Below are 14,492 nucleotides of genomic sequence, written 5' to 3'. Positions count from 1 at the left end.
TGAAATCCTCCTTCAAGTAGTACCTCAACTTCTTCATCTGTGAGATTTGTTCCTAGATCAACCAGCCAAGTTGTTGGAGGAGGAGCTGTCTTGGTTCTATATCATGATCCACCACATAGCAATGAATAGCATGTCTGGGATAGAACCAAAATCATTGTCTGAGTAGCCCATTTGGATGTTTTGTATACCCCTCAAAGGATGGTACAGGAGTCCCTTTACTACATGCCACAATATTTTGCTCACATCTTTTTTCATCGCTGGAGGTGCGATTGCATGTCACATGACTACCGAGAGGGGTTCTTCTGATTGCCCACATGGCTTCATTGACCTTTTGTTCCAAAACACAAAACTTTGTCTTCTCTTCGGAGTTCTCACTCCCATCTACTATCCCTAAATCTTTCATGAAAATGATCTTCCTTGGCCTTTCGTGTGTTGTGCAGTCTCGTGTTTTTGCATTGTACTCTAGCCTATGTGTCCATTTTATCCTCAACATCAATCACAATCGATGGCTCTCGCTTTTGATGAACGGTTTCTTTGTCTCCTTCAAGCGGGGTGCAAACTTTATACATGGGTGTTCCAGATGTAGCCTCATTTACTACTCTTATCACTTGTGCAAAACTAGAGGAAACTCTTTCCTTGGGCCTCTCTAGTGAAGGACCCTTTCCAATATGTTTACCTTGAGAGTACGAAACTGCCTTTGTGCTTTTTAGTATTGCATTTGCCATATTTTAAGTACATGGGTCATACAATGAGATTTTCTTATTGAACCCTTCGCCTGCAAGCTAGCTACCATGCTTGCTCTCGGCCAGGTTGGTTCTTAGAGTGTTTGCCCCATCAACACTTCTCTCTATTGTCGACATGATGCTCCCCCAATGTGCAATATACACACCTCCCACAAACTCAACCAAGAGTCCATTGCAGGGATGTTTTTATCCATGCAATTTCCATTTCTCCACCATTGTCAAAGTAGACGAGACTCTGCTACAAATGCCTTTTTAGGGGGGGCTAGATGGCACCTTTTGCACATGTCTTTGTGAGTTTGTTGAGATGAAGAGACAATGTAATTTGTGGGGTGTGCCACCATGGTTTGTTTCCAATGAAAAAGGCAAGATTGCTCTCGATTTTGTAGACCATTGAAACGCCCTCCATCCCCCCCCCCCCCCCCCCCCCCCCCCCCCCCTCTCTCTCTCTCTCTCTCTCTCTCTCTCTCTCTCTCTCTCTCTCTCTCTCTCTCTCTCTCTCTCTATTCCCTATGGGAACTAGTCCTCAACCCCCCCCCCCCCTCTCTCTCTCTCTCTCTCTCTCTCTCTCTCTCTCTCTCTCTCTCTCTCTCTCTCTCTCTCTCTCTCTCTCTCTCTCTCTCTCTCTCTCTCTCTCTCTCTCTCTCTCTCTCTCGCTTGAATTGCCCCAATGGGGGGGGTGTGAGATAGGGGGTGGGACACGGGCGCGCGCACGACAAGGGGCACACACGGCAAGGGGGGGCAGGGGACGCGGTGGCGGGGGCAACACGGCCAAGGGAGGCGGCGACAGGGCGGAGGGCATAAGGGGACGACAGTGGAGCCTAGTCCACGTGGACTACCATGTGGATGCCACATGGTGTGCTGCTATTTGTGTGGCGTGTCACACGCAGGTGTCACATCTTGTGTGGCATGCCAAGTGGATAACAGTGTGCTGCGTGGTCGTCTACATGGTAGTCCATGTGGATTGCACCACCCCCTATAGCCCCCCCCCTTGTCGCCCTGCTGCCGCGTTGCCACTGCACCCCGCCGCCCCCCCTTGTCGTGCATGGCCCCCTGTGTCCCCTGTCACCCCACCCCTTCCCCGTCGTGCCCCCCCCCCCCCCCCCCCCCTCTGTTTTCACTTGCCTATAAAATCTTACTCTATCTTGTTTATTTTTCCTCACACCTCTACTCTTCCTTAAGAGTTAGTGATCTCTATCTCTTTGAAAAACAAATCTTTTTTTTTGGCCATAGTGATGTGTTCCCTTCTTGAGAGGTTTTGTCTTTTAAAATTGACAAATTTTTGATTGGTGGAAAAGTGCCTATTTATTTGATGGAAGGGAAATGATAAAAAGAACATTGTGTTTAACAGTGGTAGTGACAAGCCTCGTCCACGTGATGATGGGTTTTTTTATAAGCTCCCTAGAATTTTAATGAGCAAGTCTCTCTACCGCCTCTCAAGTCTCACCTATGCTCTCTTGAGCCACCAACCTCCTTCCATTCTCTCTCTACACACAGACGTATACATGTCAAGGGCTATCAACCATGCGGGCATGCTCTTCGCAACCCTTGAAGTACTATGTTGATTAACTTTGCCACAATTCCACAGAGACGTCCTGGTTGCTTCTCTTGTTCCCACAATTCCACAGGAGGTCCTGGTTGATTAACTTTGCCACAATTCCACAGAGACGTCCTCGTTGCATGCCACAGGAGGTCATATCACTTGCATGCAACCATTATCTTGTATCATCCTTCATGTAGGCACTCTCTCCCTGTCTCTGATCTCATTGCACACAAGTACAGAAGTCCATCTCTCTCGTCTCCTCTCTCTCTCTCTCTCTCTCTCTCTCCCTCTCTCTCTCTCTCTCTCATGAATCCAAAACAAAGGTAATGATTGTGAAAACCAACCATAAGGAGAAGCCATGCATTGTTTACAACAATGAGACACTTGAATTTGTTGAGAGCTTTAAGTACTTTGGCCTTGAGGTTCCGTCCAATCACAAGTGGCATGAATGTGCTATACGTCATTTGGAAGCGGGAAAGAGAGCATATTATGCATTTGAGAACATGTGTAATGCGGGAAACATCAAGTGTTGGGTTCTCAAGAAGTACCTTTTTGATGCATTGGTGACACCGGTTCTTCTTTATGGAGTTGAAGTGCGGGGTGGAAGCATCTCAAAGTCTACTTGGAAAGAGTTTGAGAACGTCCAAAAGCCTTTTCTTATAAACTTTCTCTAAGTTAAGACACAAACACCATATATGCTCCTACTCTCTCTCTCTCTCTCTCTCTCTCTCTCTCTCTCTCTCTCTCTCTCTCTCTCTCTCTCAAGCATGCACACAGCAAATGCATTCACTAAAACGGCCAATGCTCTACTATTTTCATCCACATAATTTTTTGATGTACCTTCTCTCTCTCTCTCTCTCTCTCTCTCTCACACACACACACACACACACACACACACACACACACACACACACAGTTTGTCAAAGCAGCTGACCACAACTACACACACACACACACACACACACACACACACGGCCACAACATCTGACCTGGATAGCATCTATGGGGCTCGGATAATGTTCTAAGTCACTATTTCTTGCCACATTATATGAATTCCAACCTGTTGCACTCAAACTATTTTTGAGTTGTGGCCTTAGGGGATTTTTACCTTAAGCTTTACATAGTAAATTACTGCCTTAGGGTTGTGGTTGCTCTAGCACCTCATCTGGAGGGAGTTGTTGACTATACTCTGAATCACTGTATCATCCAACTTTATGAGCATGAGTGGATAAAATGAGTTGCTACCTTATGAGAGATTACCTTGTGCTATACAACTGCTAGCTCTTTTATGTGGATCACATTTGTTGAAATTGGAGCTATTTACCATAAGTCTAAAACCTTCCCAACATCTTTTTTTGGGCTACCCTATGGGTACTACCCCCATATCTATCTCTTACCTATTTTTAGCTAAAACCTATTCTTTGGCCTCTTAAGAACCTTGGCGGCTTTCGAGTTGATTGATTCTACTTGGTTTTCGTCACGCTGTTGTGGCACTCATACTGCATCACGACCCTGCTCTGATAACCTCGCATAATGAAAGGTTGCCTGCCTTGGTTTCTTTACCTCCCTCTCATTGATTGAATCTTACCTGGATTATCTCTTACACTCATCGACCCTAGGCGGCCACGACACCACCACAAATGAGCATCTTTCGGAGTGTCATAATAATCAATATCTAATTCTCCTAAATGATTTTCTCATGTTAAACTGATCGTTTAATATGGGGAAGTGCCAGGGGAGAAAAAAGCTAGAATATTGGTTAAGCTAGCAGACCAGTCACAGTAGGGATCCAAAGGAAGGAAAATAGGGAAGTGCCAGGGGAGAAAAAAGCTAGAATATTGGTTAAGCTAGAATATTGGTTAAGCTAGCAGACCGGCCACAGTAGGGATCCAAAGGAGGGAAAATAGGGATCCAAAGGGGGGGGCCATCTGCAAAAGAGCCATGTGCAACAATGGGCTAAAAAGACCCTAAGGTTCAGCCCATTAAGACTTCCAAAATGCTAAGGTTCCAAAATTCAAAGGTTGTGTCCAAAGGTCAACCCTAGGGGAAATTGGATGCTTTGTGTGTGACCAAAAAGTCTTTTCAAATCCCTACATAGGAGGGGGCGAGCCTTGGGAGTAGGAGATGAGAGAGAAAGTCACACACACACACACACACACACACACACACACACAGGCTCCCTTTACACAAAGGGAATTAGGGACACATGTCAGCTCCCTAGCCCAGATGCCCACAAGGTGTGCCCAATTTCTATTGGATGGCCTTGGAGGTGGACCAATGAGAATTAGGCTAGAGTAAATCTAGTTTAATTAATTTAAAAACACTTAATAAAAGAACCAATGAGAATTAATTCTCCTAGAAGACTATTGGACAATCTCCCAAGGGGTCCAATGAGCATTCAGGAGCCCAATGGCTTGCCTGATTCCTATTGGCCAGGAGGAAAAGGGGTCCAATGAGAGTTTAGTTTAATTATTAAATTACCTAAAGCTCTCACAAAAGGGGAAAGGGGGACACATGTCAAAAGGCTATCACTTATGCTACTTAATAATCATTGCCTTGACTTGGGGAGGGCCAATGGGGAGATAGAAAGAGCAAATAGCAAGAGGGCTCGCCCAAGAGAGAGAGGGGGCTGATTTTTGCAAGGCATTATCACACACACACACTCACACAATCTCATGTGTGAAGAAAGAGAAGACTATCTCTTCCCAAGCTTTAATGGAGAGCTCATCACCTACTCCAAGCTTGTGAGATAGAAGCCTACATCGACACACTCTTGGCATGTGGATGCAAATCCAACCAAGAGCCAAGCTTCAATGCATGCTCATCTCCTCTACCAAGCTAATTACTAAGCTAAGCTATGCTAATATGAGTGATTATGTGAGGAGATGTACATCTTTCTCGTAAGATACTCCTTCTTCCTCTCTATCTACTCTCATACTCTGCTAGCTCTCACCATCTTCGAAGGTGTGTGAGGTCTTGGGTCTGAGAACGGGGATAATTAAAGTTGTGTTTGCTAAGTGTTTTGCTTAGTGCATGAAGCTTTCATCTTCATTGCACTAGCTAGTCTTGAAGGAACACAAAGAATTGTATTGTACAATGTCTCTCTTAATGGGAGAAACCATAATACAAAGTCTTTTGGAGGGGGGACCGGCTCCATGCAAATCCGGTCCTCAATTGTTGTCAATAGTTTAATTTCTCTCTCTTTTGAAAGTATTGTTGATGCTATCTAACTAGGTGTTATGCTTTTTGTTGCTCTCTCCACCCAAGCACTCTTGTAATTCTCATTAGGAATCTATTCTAATGAAATGCCCACTACACATAAGTTTTTAGGCCATTAAATGTTACATTGGTATTAGAGCACAAGGTTTCTCTTTTCTTGCTCAAGAAGGGAGGTCCTCAAGCTAGCTACAAATGGTTGGTATTATTAATTGCCTGTGAGTAAGTAGAATAGGGATTTTTGAGCCTTGCAGTGCGCCTGCCTTTGTGTAGTTAACGGGGCATCACCGTCGAGAGCTATGGTCTTAATAGTGGAGTCCTACGGGGCTTGCCTACGGCTTAACCACTATTGAGCTATTAGAATCTTGACAGGAGCCGGTGCTGTTTTGGTGTCGAAAGACCCTCTCTTCTATTCCTTGCAATTAATGGTATTCGAGCCGCGGGTACAGTAGCTTGAGTGCTTTTTCTAAAGGGGTAAAGAGGAGTAGCAACTAGGGCTTGAAATGCCAAAGTACACCTAAAAAGTTTACACCTAAAAGTTGTTAGAATGGCTGACAATAGTAAAGAGAGTGAAATTAATGTTGATAACTTTGATTTTTCTCATGAGCAAGCTACTAATGATGCTTCAATGCTTGTTAACTATCTTGTTTCTAGGCTTCAACAAGCCATGGGCAATCCATCTCTCCAAAGTGAAGTGCAACGGTAGCTCCGTGCTCACGGGATTCTCCAAGCTCATCACCATAATGAGAGAACACCTAGGAAACCTCCTTGTGAGACTACCAAAAGAGGTCTCTCTCTGATTCGGGAAGAAGAAGAGAATCCATATGAAGGGCTCAAGAATTTAATTCTTGATGATGCATCTCCTTCCCAAAGGAGAACTCAAGAGCCTCCATCGAAGGAACGAGAAAGAAGTGAGTCTCCCGCCACCTCGGCGGAGATGGCTCCACGAAGACGGCGGGCTAAACGCTCTCCATCACCACCAAAGCGGAGAAGACCATCACACTCTTCTCCACGCCATAATTCAAAGAGGGATGATAAAAAGCAAGAGAAGAAAAATGAGAGAAAGAGGACACCCTCTTCTCCATCTTCTTCATCCTCTTCCTCTTATGAAAGTGATGGTGAAGACAATGAAGATCAAGACAAGGAAAAGGCGAGAAAGAGGTCACCCTCTTCTCCACCTTCTTCAAATTCTTCACCTTCTGAAGAAAGTGATGGTGCAACCTTTGAACCATCAAAAAGAAGAGGCCATAGGAAATCCTATGACGCATGGAAGAGGTCATCCAAGCTAAAGAAGTTCAAAGAGGGAGGGAAGAGTATCTCTTTCCTTACCTATGATGGTACCTTTGGTGCTACGGACAAAGTCTTGGCCTTTATCCAACAGTTCAATGCGACGTTTGGAGATGAGGGATTCACGGAGTCCTCTAAGCTACGCCATGTAGCTATGAATTTTCAAAAGTCCGCCAAACAATGGTGGTCTAGTCTACGAGCCAATGATGAAGCTCCACGAACATGGGAAGCTTTAAGAGCTTCCATTATAAATCAGTCTTTGGCCACCGATGCCAAAGACAAAGTACTCACCGAATGGCAAAGCTTAAAGATCTCTCCCTATGAATCCATCCACAAATATGTAGACAAGTTTTGGGACCTACAACTCAAAGCCACTGTCTTCAAAAAGTTGGATTTTGGAGAGAAAAAGCAACAATTTTGTGTGGGCTTAACTGAAGAAATGGCGGAGTATGTCAACTCCCAAAGGCCACGTACCATATCGGCGGTAATACACCATACTATGGTGGCCTCTCAAATCAATTTCCAAATGGGGGCCAAAAGAAATAATAAGCCCACGGAAAACAAGGGTTCCAATGAGCCTAAGGGGAAGGACAATGTCCAAAAGTCTCCTAAGGGCAACTTCAACAAAGCTAAAGAGAAGGGAGTTTACAAAGGTAAAAATAAACTCTCTCTTGAAGATCTTGAGCGTTATCGCAAGGATAACCGGTGTTTCAAGTGCGGCGAACAAGGGCATGCGTACCGCGCTTGTCCCCAAAAGAACAACCGCCAAGATCCTCCTAGAGCTTTCTTGGTTGATATCCAAGAGGAGGAGACTCACCAAACTCATCACAAAGGATCTCCTCTATGCCATGCTTGGGGAAAGGTGAGAGAACATGATGCTTTTATTCTCTTTGACCCTGGTTCTACACACAATTTTATATCTGTAGAGTTAGCCACCAAGCTAGGCAGACAATCCTACGAGATGGGAGATGTCCTACCCGCAGATAGTGCCTTCAAGGGGCAAGAAGCTTCAGTCACTCCCTTAATCGGGAAATTGAGGCTTCATGTCCAAGGCTATGTGGACAAAGAGGACTTCTTTATCTCTCCTCTCAAGCATGAGGATGTAATCCTAGGGGCACCATGGTTTGACCGCCTGGCTGCTGATGTTAAATTTCCTGAAAGGAGAATCTCCTTTAAGTTCAGGGAAAAAGACATGTATATAGATGCTAAGGAAATGGGTAACACAATTCCCATTGTACATACACCAGCTTTCAACAAGTCAATAAAGAGCTCTATTTCCGTGTACATGATTTTTGTTAAAGATTCTCAAAATGAACCTAATGCTTTAGAAAAAGAAAATAAAAGCAACTAAAAGGAATTAGAGTTATCCAATTTTCTCAAGGGGTTTCAAGATGTTTTTATTGACGACATCCCTTGTGAGCTACCTCCTAAACAAGGTAATGATGACCATGCAATTGAACTTCTTCCAGGAAGTTCACCGCCTAACAAACCTCCTTATAAAGTTTCTCAAGCTCAACAAGAGGAGATTATGCGGCAAGTGCACGAGTTAGTTGAGAAGGGCATTGTTAGGCCTAGCTCATCTCCATTTTGCTCACCTGTGCTATTAGTGCAAAAGAAAGACGGCACATATCGTATGTGTGTCGACTATAGAGCACTAAATAGGATCACTATCAAGAATAGGTTTCCCGTTCCACGGGTAGAAGACCTATTTGATAAGCTACAAGGATCGACCTACTTCAGTAGGATTGACCTAAAAAGTGGCTATCATCAAATAAGGATAGTTGATCAAGACATTGTAAAGACCGCATTTCGCAGCACATTTGGTCTTTACGAATACATTGTCATGCCTTTTGGCTTGACCAGTGCACGAGCCACATTCAATCGCTTGATGGAGAAGCTGTTCAGGCCTCATCGAACCTTCACTGGAGTGTTCTTTGATGATATTATCATCTACTCTAATTCATTAGACGAACACAAGCAACACCTCCAGGTAATATTTCAAGTTTTAAGAGAGAATAAACTTTATGTTAATCGAAAGAAAAGTGAATTTTTCTTGCAAGAGATTCAGTATTTAGGTCACATTATCTCTCAACTGGCATCCAAATGGATCCATCAAAATTAGAGGTAATAAAAGGATGGCCTAAACCAAGGAATCTTCATGAACTAAGAAGCTTTATAGGTATGTGTGCATACTATAGACGCTTCATAGAAAAGTTCTCACAAATTGCGGGACCATTACATGACCTAACAAAGAAAAGTGTTAGGTATACATGGTCTGCTAAGGAGAACAATGCTTTTGAAAAGCTTATCTCTCAACCTGTGCTTACACTACCGGATCTCTCAAAACCATTTGAGGTCCAATGTGATGCTTGTGGTGATTGCCTTGGAGCTGTTTTGCTCCAAGAAGGGCACGCCATAGGCTATGAGAGTCGAAGGCTCGACCCTGTTGAGCAAGCTCTAGGCATATATGAAAAGGAACTCCTTGCAGTTCTACATGCCTTAGACTCATGGAAGCACTATTTATTGGGGACTCCTTTCATTCTGCGAACGGATCACCAAATTCTTAAGTACTTCATGACGCAGACCAAGCTCTCTGACAAACAATGAGGTGGGAAAATTTCCTTTCGCAATTTCATTTTCATATTGCTCACATTGCTGGCAAGCATAATCAAGTAGCTGATGCACTCTCAAAACGGCCGAGAGTGAATGCGGTTTCCATAGCAACTCACAATGATCTATCTTCAATGATAGATGAGTATGCTATTGATCCCGATTTTAGAGATGTGATTTCAGCCCTTGCATTAGGGAAGAAAGAAGAACCATTTACTGTACAAGATGGTTATCTTCTCTATGGCAGTAGACTGTGTGTTACTAACTCACTACATGAGAAAGTAATGTATGAATCTCATGCTCCACCTTATATGCGGGGCATAGAGGGATTCAGTCTACCTTAAAGGGAATTGAAACATATTTCTATTGGCCTACCATGAAAGTGAACATACAAGAGTATGTTTCTAAATGTGTGGTATGCCAAAAGACAAAATTTGATAGAGGGAAGCAACTTGGATTGCTTCAACCCTTGCCAATCCCTAATTCACCATGGGAGAGCATATCCATGGATTTTATCTTTGGATTGCCTAAGTCTATCCATGGGAATACGGGAATATGGATGATAGTAGACAGGTTCAGTAAACAAGCTCATTTTATACCTGTCAAAAAGATTATCAAAGCCCATCAAATGGCAACCCTCTTCATTTCACAAATTTTCAAGTACCATGGCTTGCCAATGTCCATAGTGTCGGATAGAGATCCTAGAATGACCAGTAATTTCTGGAAGGGTCTCTTTGAGAATTTAGGGACAAGGCTAAACTTCTCTTCGGCCTATCATCCACAAACGGATGGCCAAAGTGAAATAGCTAACCTAACCATTCTCGATCTACTAAAATCCTATGTAACGAAAGTAGATCAAAGATCCCAATGGGAGAAGTACTTACCCTTAGTGGAGTATGCTTACAATAACACTGTACATACTTCCATGGGAAAAGCACCTTTCGAGATAATTGAGGGAAGATCAAAAAGTCCCTTGCTACTTAAGGTACATGGGAAGATCTTCGCTGCAGATGAGTATAGCCGAGACCTACAAGAATCTTTTCAAAAGATTAAGGATGCTATCTCTATCTCACAGCAAAGGCAAAAGGCTGCTGCTGACAAGCACAGAAGATCCCAAGCCTTTAAAGAAAACAATTGGGTCTTGTTAAAGTTTCCAAAGGCTCGATTAAGGCACACGACGGGCAAGAATCCTACGGGCCACCAAAAGTACTATGCTAAACTAGCAAAAAGGTACTATGGTCCCTTCCAGATTCTTAGGCCAATCAATGAGATGGCCTATCAACTCAAGTTTCCCAATCATTGGCTCATACACAATGCTTTCCATGTGAGCCTATTAAAGCCTTACAAAGGAGAGCCACCTCAAGAACCAACTATTGAAGACCCATCGGAGATCGAGGACCAAGAGGAGGTGCTACAACCCGAGTCCATTCTCTGACATGAAGACAAGGTACTAAGAGGCGGTAAGACTATCGGACGATATCTTATTAAGTTTAAGAATTATCCTTTTGAAGATGCTAGATGAATGCAAGGCATACAATCAAAGGATAACCTAAACCTTGTCAATGCTTACAATGCTTCCCAAGAGTAAGAAAATGTACAAAATGTTAAAAATGAACAAAGTTTTTTGTCTTAAAAGACTCTCTTTTTCTTTATTGTGCACAAAAATGAAGTAGTATGCATGCTTAGATCAAGTTTGCGGAGACGACGTCTCCCAAACACCAAGTAGAGCTTGTCACTCTACTATGGAAGATTGATAGGACTAATGTGCAGACATGCTTGCAGCAGCCTCAGGCTCTCAAGCGCCAAATGGACTAGTCATCCATTGTGGAATGATGTCGTAGGGTAACATAGGGATCCGCTACCCGCTAAGAAAAGGACTCATGAATATGCTTTATCTTCTCTACACCATAGTCGAGGACGACTATGATTTCAAGAGAGAGGTAATGCCATCATAATCAATATCTAATTCTCCTAAATGATTTTCTCATGTTAAACTTCATTTAATATGCGGAAGTGCCAGGGGAGAAAAAGCTAGAATATTGGTTAAGCTAGCAGACCGGCCACAATAGGGATCCAAAGGGGGGGGGGGGGCCATCTGCAAAAGATCCATGTGCAACAATGGGCTAAAAAGACCCTAAGGTTCAGCCCATCAAGACTTCCAAAATGCTAAGGTTCCAAAATTCAAAGGTTGTGTCCAAAGGTCAATCCTAGGGGAAATTGGATGCTTTGTGTGTGACCAAAAAGTCTTTTCAAATCCCTACATAGGAGGGGGCGAGCCTTGGGAGTAGGAGATGAGAGAGAAAGTCACACACACACACACACACACACACACACACACACACACACACACACACACACACACACACACAGGCTCCCTTTACACAAAGGGAATTAGGGACACATGTCAGCTCCCTAGCCCAGATGCCCACAAGGTGTGCCCAATTTCTATTGGATGGCCTTGGAGGTGGACCAATGAGAATTAGGCTAGAGTAAATCTAGTTTAATTAATTTAAAAACACTTAATAAAAGAACCAATGAGAATTAATTCTCCTAGAAGACTATTGGACAGTCTCCCAAGGGGTCCAATGAGCATTTAGGAGCCCAATGGCTTGCCTGATTCCTATTGGCCAGGAGGCAAAGGGGTCCAATGAGATTTTAGTTTAATTATTAAATTACCTAAAGCTCTCACAAAAGGGGAAAGGGGGACACATGTCAAAAGGCTATCACTTATGCTGCTTAATAATCATTGGCTTGACTTGGGGAGGGTCAATGGGGAGATAGAAAGAGCAAATAGCAAGAGGGCTCGCCCAAGAGAGAGAGGGGGCTGATTTTTGCAAGGCATTATCACACACACACTCACACAATCTCATGTGTGAAGAAAGAGAAGACTATCTCTTCCCAAGCTTTAATGGAGAGCTCATCACCTACTCCAAGCTTGTGAGATAGAAGCCTACATCGACACACTCTTGGCATGTGGATGCAAATCCAACCAAGAGCCAAGCTTCAATGCATGCTCATCTCCTCTATCAAGCTAATTACTAAGCTAAGCTATGCTAATATGAGTGATTATGTGAGGAGATGTACATCTTTATCGTAAGATAGTCCTTCTTCCTCTCTATCTACTCTCATACCCTGCTAGCTCTCACCATCTTCGAAGGTGTGTGAGGTCTTGGGTCTGAGAACAGGGATAATTAAAGTTGTGTTTGCTAAGTGTTTTGCTTAGTGCATGAAGCTTTCATCTTCATTGCACTAGCTAGTCTTGAAGGAACACAAAGAATTGTATTGTACAATGTCTCTCTTGATGGGAGAAACCATAATACAAAGCCTTTTGGAGGGGGGACTGGCTCCATGCAAATCCGGTCCTCAACTGTTGTCAATAGTTTAATTTCTCTCTCTTTTGAAAGTATTGTTGATGCTATCTAACTAGGTGTTATGCTTTTTGTTGCTCTCTCCACCCAAGCACTCTTGTAATTCTCATTAGGAATCTATTCTAATGAAATGCCCACTATGTTCATGCTAATTTTCGCTACACATAAGTTTTTAGGCCATTAAATGTTACACGGAGGGCTTCCCTGCCTCCTCCACTATAAAAGGTGAGGGGTTCTTCCCTTCACTTAGGCTTGGTTTCCCTTGGCTGCTTGGAGAAATACTTGGAATGGCGACTGCTCACAGGTTTCTTTAATTTAATCTCATAGCTTCAAAACTATGCTCTGTTATCTAACTACAAAACATTAAAAAAAAAACCTTTTGGAAAAACTGGTTTTTTGGGGATTTTTTTGAGGAACTAGATACTATTTTTTCACATTAGCAAAGGGTTTTTCTTTGGCTTCTTGACTGGTACTGACTACATACTTACTGTGCTAGAATATGATATCAAATATTACATGCATATGGTTATTATTTTGTTTTTTTTGACACTGATGGTGAGTATAAAGGCTGAATGCCTAGTGGGGGTGCTGGTTATGCATGCATTTTCTGGTTATTGGAAGGTGGGATACTGGTTATGCTGCCATATTCTGATGGTTGCAGTTGGTTATGTTACATTCAAAATTGCAAAAAAAGGGGGAGTTTATAATTGATGATCTAGCCTCGTCTAACTGGTTATATACAGACTTTCCTTAGCTGAAATCAAAAGGCTTGATAAAACCTTGGCACTAATAAATACACATCATTAGGGGTTTGTTCTGGTACGGATTACATACACTCACTCTAGCTTTTTTGGTTACTTGACATAAAAATAGCATCAAATTGTTACTGGAATATGGTATACTGGCTATGCTGCCATAATTTGATACAGTTTTTTCACATCAACATAGGATGTTGTTTGGCTTCTTGTAAGGTACTGACTGCATACTCACTTAATCCTCTGCTACTGAGCTAGAATATGACATCAAATACTATTTTGGTTCTTTTAAATCAGATGGTGAGTATAAGGGATGAATGCCGGTGGTGATGCTGGTTATGCATGGATTTTCTGGTTACTAGAATTCTTCCATATTCTGATAGTTTTAGTTACATTCAAAATTGCAAAAAAATGGAGATCTGGCATGGTCTAACTGGTTTTACACAGACTTTATATCTTCGGCTTAATCTTGGGTGTGATTGGATATTAGCCGGATTTGGTTTTCCATTATACTGATCTGATCTGCAAAAACTACTCCTTACAAATGGATAGTGATTGGGTTCTTTTATGATTTGCTACCTTAGTTTGGTATGGTATTGGGAGAATTATGTTGTGACTTACAAAGCTTCTAAACTTTAGTTGATGCTTGGTTATCTGGCATAGATCTGGTTCTTCACTTACATCTAGTGATGAAGCTAAACACAAAATAAATTCTAGTTTTTTATTAATGAAACCTTTTGGAATGCCAGGCTCTGCTCTGGTCCAGGTTTGATAAAACTATGCTGGGAAAACTTGGAGAGTTAACCCAACTGCTATTGATGATTATTTCGTTTCTGATACTTAAGTTTATACTGTTGGATAAACCTGCCTATTACGATTTGGCGGGATTAGTGATTTGCATTACACTCTTCTGGTTTTTACTGAGTCTCAAGATAGGGCTTGCTTGGTCAAAAGATAATCCTAGGTGTTTCTG

This window comes from Adiantum capillus-veneris, chromosome 3 (genome assembly GCF_014529385.1).
Source record: "Adiantum capillus-veneris isolate H3 chromosome 3, ASM1452938v2, whole genome shotgun sequence".
Lineage (NCBI taxonomy): Eukaryota > Viridiplantae > Streptophyta > Polypodiopsida > Polypodiales > Pteridaceae > Adiantum > Adiantum capillus-veneris.
Note: the sequence above shows the minus strand (reverse complement) of the source record.